The sequence below is a fragment of the Sapajus apella genome, unplaced genomic scaffold (assembly GCF_009761245.1).
Source record: "Sapajus apella isolate SASKATOON/1434 unplaced genomic scaffold, GSC_monkey_1.0 scaffold167, whole genome shotgun sequence".
In the NCBI taxonomy this organism is placed as follows: Eukaryota; Metazoa; Chordata; class Mammalia; order Primates; family Cebidae; genus Sapajus; species Sapajus apella.
The window spans coordinates 998,482-1,004,720 of NW_022437107.1; the positions used below are offsets into that span (position 1 = coordinate 998,482).

Below are 6,239 nucleotides of genomic sequence, written 5' to 3' on the forward strand. Positions count from 1 at the left end.
TTTGGCCCAGGTGCAGAAGAGTGGTAGCTGTAATTTAGTGGCATTGGTTTCAAGCAGATGGAATTTGTTTAGATGACCTTAAAGGTCTTTCCAAATCTGATGTCTTAAATGAATTATCAGATGGCCTATAGTTTGGTTACCACATATTAAGGATAAATATGAGGGTAGGAGCACTCATCATTCAGTTGTAATAGCTCAATAGAGATAATAATTCTGCCAGATTTGGGTCCTGTGGGCAGAGCTGAGAGGTCTGTAAATTCACATTCACTCTTCGAGTCCTGGTTTATAGCAGCCTGCCAAGTGTGTCACTAAGATGAAGATAGATGATAATGACTACATTTTGGTAATTCATTTACTTTACTAAAATCAGTGCTCAGTCATGTTACAGGCGAGACTCCATCTGGTTCCCATCAATGATGGAGGGAGCCCCGTGTCTGGACAGAGGGCTGCATCTGTGCCTATGCAGGAAAGCTGCATGGATTATCCAGCAAATCACGGTATAGACCACCAGCTGGGCCAGTCCAGGTCCAAGCCAGCCAGGTGACTCTCTCCTGCCGTTCATTCACTTCTTCGTTCGACAGGTACTGTGGACACCTGCTGTGTGCCAGGCACCGCTGAGGTGCCTGAGGGGAGATCAGGAGCTGATGCATATTCCAACTGAGGGGTGGCAGTATAACCAAAAACGGACATAATCCCCAAATCATAGAGCACGACATGGATGATGCAAATTATGGCAAAGAAAGCTTTGTGCACACTGAGGGGTTTCATGTTTCCTGAGAAGGATGTGGATTGTAATTTAAGGTAGGATGGGGGTTGGTCCGAGATGTGAGCCTGGCTGACAAGATCAGGCAGGAAATGTCTTCTTCAGACCCCACCCGCTCAGTAGAACACCTGCTTGGCACTGTTCTGGGCCTTAGTGTAACTACTGAGCATAAGATGGCCATTGCCACTTGGCATTGCTGCCCTGGATGCCCGGATCGTGGTGCTGCCTGTCCCTCTGCTGCCTCCTCTCTGTGTCCCCTCAGTGGTCCTGAGCCCCATTCCCTCCAGGGTTGTCTTCAGGCCATGACTTGCAAGTTGGCTCTCCCTGGGGCTCACGGTGCTTCATTCATTCCTAAAGGTGCCTTCTCCTCCCTACCCTGATGTAGAGTAAAAGGTTTCCTGATCCCATTGCTTTGTCAGGACAATATTGCTTCCCAGGGAAGACTCTCTTGGCACATTTTAGGCACTTCTGGAAGAACACCATGTCATCATCATAATCACCATCATCATCAGATCTTCTCCAAGCCCCATCTGGGAGGGTCGCGTGGGAGCCACACGTGGACTTAGTTAGGGAGCTCTCCCGAGCCTGAACTGATGGCTGGACCAGCCCAGGCTTTTGTTTGCCACAGGAAGACAGCTTTGTGCAAACCCTTGTTTAACCTGGCCTTCCCTCTTTAGAAAGAGAATGTTCACCAGATGAATCATGCCTAACGTGCTCACTGGAGCCAAAGGACTTTGGCTCCCAGGCTGTTTACTTCAGCCCAGACTTTGTCCTGTAAGTGTTCTTAGGAAATGACAATGAACAGAAAATTGTCATTGTTTTTGCTGAAAAAAAAAAAAGGTTGAATAGTTTCCCTGGCCCAGGCTGGCTGGTAGCAACCCTGGCCCCAGCATGCTCCTCAGCCCCCTACTCTCCCCAGCAGGGCCAGTGTGCCCTCGTCTGTCCACCCTGCTCTGTGACCAGGTGCCCTGGTGTGCGCTTGCCCAGGGGCTGGCTGTGCGCAAGATGACACATGGTTTGCGTTGATGTCTCATGGGCTCACATGGGCAAGGCTGTGCTGTGGCTGTGCCGGGGACCTGGTGCTCATGTGGGGCCCTCACCTGGTTTCGCTGTTGAATTCCTCCCACCACTGCCTACCTTGGGTGGGAGGGCACCTGGCCTTCAGGCAGAGTGGACTTGGAGAAGCAGAGGTGCTGCAGGCAGGGTCTGTATTTGGGTTTTGGCAGCCTGGATGAAATCCCACCTCTGCCACCTGCCAGCTGTGTGTGAGTGGCCAGGTTCCTTGACCCACGCTGAGTTACAGTGTTCACTTGGCTCTGTTTCTAAACCTGGGATATGGCTCTTTTGGCCTATTTCCTGTTTGTGGCATTAGAGGCAATCAATAAGACATCATGGAGTAGACATTGAGCTTGCCCTCCCGCCTGCACAAAAAGCAGGTCCTGAGGCAGCTTCCTGCAGCCCCGGGGACCCTGCAACACCTTCGGGGCTCGGAGGCCTCTGTGTCTGACTCCGGCTCAAGTGCAGCTACAGCTCTAGAGGAAGCAACCCACACCACAGGGAAGCGAGGAGGCGGGGGGTCGTGTCCGGGCATGCCCACAGCAGGGGCTGGAAGAGCCACCATGGCAGCAGCGACAGAGCCAGGGAAAATGCCGTCCTATGATAAGCAGTCGTGTCTTTAACCCAAATGATGTGTCTGCAGAAACTGGTTGCATTTGCTACTTTGACAGGTGGACAATGTTTTAGTGTCTTAATTAGCATGTTGGGTAATTGCTGCCATTAATCTTGTTCTTTTTTTCCATGTTCGTTGGCCATTTTGACTTCTCTATACCCATCTTCCTTATTGAAAAACATGATAGGAAACTTTTAGTTATTAAATTATGAAGACCTAACGCATGGCATGATGACTATTGTTAATTCTACTGCATTATATACTTGAAATTTGCTAATACTGTATATTTCAAGTATTCTTATAAAAATGTGGTGATGGGTATGGTGATTAGCTTGATCCTGATAATCTCACAATGCATGTGTATATCAAAACATCGCCTTGTACACCTTAAATACTCAACTTTTCTTTGTCAGTTATACTTCAATAAAGCTTGGAAAACACACACACACACATTCACACACAAACAGAAGTGGCCAAAACAGACAACTGCAGAATTCCTCTGGCAGGCCTGGGCTGAGAGCTGGGGCTGTTCGTACTCCCGGCCCTCTCTGCATCCTCAGATGATGTGGTGCTGAGCTGCTTCCCTCTGCCCTCCTCCACTCTCTAAAGCCCTGTCCATCTGGCTCCTACTCTTACACTTGAGTGGAAACTGTGCCCTCCAAAACCAGGGGACTCAGGAGTCTTGCCCTGTGTCTCCTCCCGACCCATGGTGGGTGGGAGCAGTCTCTCTGCCCTTCTCCTCTTCCACCCTTGTCTCCTCTCTCCTGGCCACTCCTGCTGCCCACCATCCTCTCCTCCTGGGCTCTGCATGCCTTCTGCACGTGTCCCCACACGTGTCCTCCACAGCCCCTCTGTGCGTTCTGCATGTGTCCCCTAAGTGGACTCTGTAGTCCCTGCTTGCCCCACACTCCCTTACCCTGTGTCCTGAGCATAGGTCTGCAGGTTACAGTGGCTGGCGAGCATCTCCACATTGTGACATTCTACTGGGACCTGAAACATCTGCCCCTGACAACAGCCTCAGCACAGAATCCCTGGCCATCCAGCTCCGACGGGGACATGGAACCTGCCTCTCCTTCCTTCCTGCCAGTCTCTTAGTTGTCTGTGCCTTTGCCCTGTCGTGGTCTATTCAACCTGTAAGCCAAGCCGTTCTTGTTTCCCTATCTGTGGAGTCACCCCTTAATTCAGTTCCTGAGAGCTCAGTGGCTGCAGTTTGATCATTCCCGTCCATTCCTGGACTTCTTCAGCCTTGTCCCGCACTGCCTTATTTCTTACAAGATGGTAGCATCATGGGGAGAATGGAATTCCTAGCTTTGTTTTTCTCCTTTCAAGCCACCATGATCGTCCCCAGCACAGCTCCAATCCTACTTCTCACATATTCAAAAGCACTAACATCTCCTAACTCACCCCGATTGTTTTCACATGTAACCCAGTGTCCCTGCAGTCTGTCGCCTACTGTTGCCTACTGACTTTCCAACCTTTTTGGGATGATCTCTCAGTATAGCCCTTGGAATTCTCTCTTTGTCTCTCTTCTCCAGCGTCTCAACAGCTTTTGCCATTGCTAACTGTTCCCTCCTCCTGACACACCCTCTTGGCCTCCAGGCCCCATTCTCTCTCCTGGTTCCCCTCCACACTGGACACAGCTATGAGGCTCATTGTCCATGGAGGGCAATTGTGACTCAGTCATGGCTGTTGCTCTTTCTTACGTGGAGCTCTCCTCTGGCTGCCTCATTCAGGACTTTGGATTTGTGAGCACCTGTGTGAAGCTGACACAGACATTGAACTTTCTTTCTAGAGCTTTGTTCTCAGCTCCAGAAACACACAGCCAACTGTCTTCCTGAAGCTCCCATGTAGATGGCACCTGGGTCTTGCCATAATAAAAATGGAACCTGAATCTGGAGCTCTAAGTCACACCTTGTTCCCATGCTCCTCCTGTTAGGTTATCGCTGTGAAGACAACAAACCCTCATCTACTCCAGATGCAGTCTGTCCCCACCGATTCTGCCTGTCAGTGGTTTCAGACACATCCGTCTTTATCCACAGCCAGTGTCTCAGTCAGAGCCGCAGCAGCTCTCTCCTGCATGGTGGAAATGGCCAGGATACCTCTCTGCACTGGTCCTGTTACTTGCAAGCCCCTCCCTGAACTGCATCTGGCCAGTGCGGCCTTTTTAAAAGCTTCATTGTGCTGCTGTCCTGCCTAAAATCCTGCAGTGGCGCTACATTCTTCTTTACATGCTTTCTTTTTTTTTCAGAACAAAGACTAGATCCTTACCTGGCCCACAGCCCTCCCAGTTCTGGCCACAACGTCTCATGAGGCTTATCTCACCATGAGCCCCTGTTCTAGGTGTCCGCATGTTGCTCTGTTTGCCCCCAGGACTGTCCACTGCCTCTTTGGTCTGTTGGCATGTACTTGTCCTCCAGACCTTAGTTCAAAGGTGAGTTCCTCACAGAAGCTTTGCTGGAGTCCCCAGGAGCAGGGAATGTGTGTGTTCTCTCCTTTGAGGCACCTCCCACAGTGTTCATTTGCATGACTTGTGTGATTATTTGGTGGATGACAGTTTTCCGAGTGCTGTGGGGGTTGTACCTCCTTCTCCTGAACCACTAGTTGGGAGAATAAACTTCCCTTCTTCCAGCATGGCTTTGACATCACACAGACATGATTTGGTGGTCTTCAGCACAAGTCACTGGGCTTTGATAAACACCCTTTACCACGAGGGAAATGAGAGTCGGATGACTTAAGGATCACCCCAAATCAGGTGGAAAATCTGGATGCCCCTGGTCGCAGGCCAGCAGGTCTTGGTGCCTTCAGATCCCTAGAGTATCCTAATTTGGCTACAGTTTTCTGTCTGCAGAAAGGCCCTGAAGGGAAGACGCCAGGCTGGAGCAAGAGTGATCATCCTGGGCCCTCACTGTGCCTGATTCACCCGGAGGAAACCTTGCGTGGACACCACTAGCCTCTGGAGAGATTTCAGACCTTTGGGAACAGAGTAGGGTTCCTGTCTTTGTAACGAGCAAGTTTTCAGCTCTCTTTCACCCTGTTTGCCACTTTCCCTCTGTTTCTGTGGCTTCCTTATTTGGCAGTCCCTGGGCCTGGTGGACCCTGCCACCACTTCTTTTTGTGAGTCTGATCTGTCCTGCATCCCGACTGCAGCTGTACCTGGCCCCAGACCCCCACATCCTAGCTGGCGGGAAGGATTCCTCCCCTAACCCATCAGGGCCTCACCTCTGGAGGCAATTACTGCCTGGCCTGTGAAAATATATAAGGATACTTGAAGAGGTATCGTGTTACATCCTTCATATTTTGCCAGCAATAAATCCAGTTCCTTTCCTCTCGGGTGGACTCTCAACTCTATAAATTAAGAGTCTACTTCTAAGGAGGAAGATTTCACAGGACTCAAGGTTCTGTATGACCTGCTCGCATTTCAAGGGTTGACCTAAAAGCTGGGGGCTTTCAGAACTGCAGGAAGTCATGCCCAGAGATCAGTGGCTTTAGGATCTGTGTCCCACTCACAGCCCTCCTGCCTCTCCTGTGCTTCCTGCCAGCTTGGACATCAGGACCTCTCTAGCTGCATTTAGGATTGTTTAGCAGACAGGTGATGGGGAAGCACCCACAAAGATAGAGTTGGAAATAAGCAGGCTAAAGCCAGGGCTTTGGGGAATGGAGCTCACATCCCCAAAACTTAGCATGTAGAACAACATTTATGAATCTTACTGGGCATAAGACTCACCTGGAAGAGATAAAAATGCAGATTTCAAGGTCCCTCCCCAGAGAGTCTGCCTGAGTCTCAGGACGAGTGCTCTGGTCTTGGCT

The 6,239-nt window shown here is 50.4% G+C and overlaps 1 long non-coding RNA gene across 2 annotated transcripts in view; it reads left to right on the forward strand.

Annotated features, from left to right (window-relative positions):
- Positions 1 to 6,061, forward strand: part of LOC116542399 — a 72,273-nt gene extending 66,212 nt beyond the window's left edge. The window contains exons 5-6 of one of the 2 annotated variants that reach the window (XR_004265203.1): positions 1 to 4,863; positions 5,267 to 6,061. The exon at positions 1 to 4,863 is cut by the window's left edge and continues 652 nt beyond it. This is a non-coding gene — a long non-coding RNA (uncharacterized LOC116542399). The other variant, XR_004265202.1, reaches the window with a different exon arrangement.
- Positions 6,062 to 6,239: the final 178 nt, after the last annotated feature.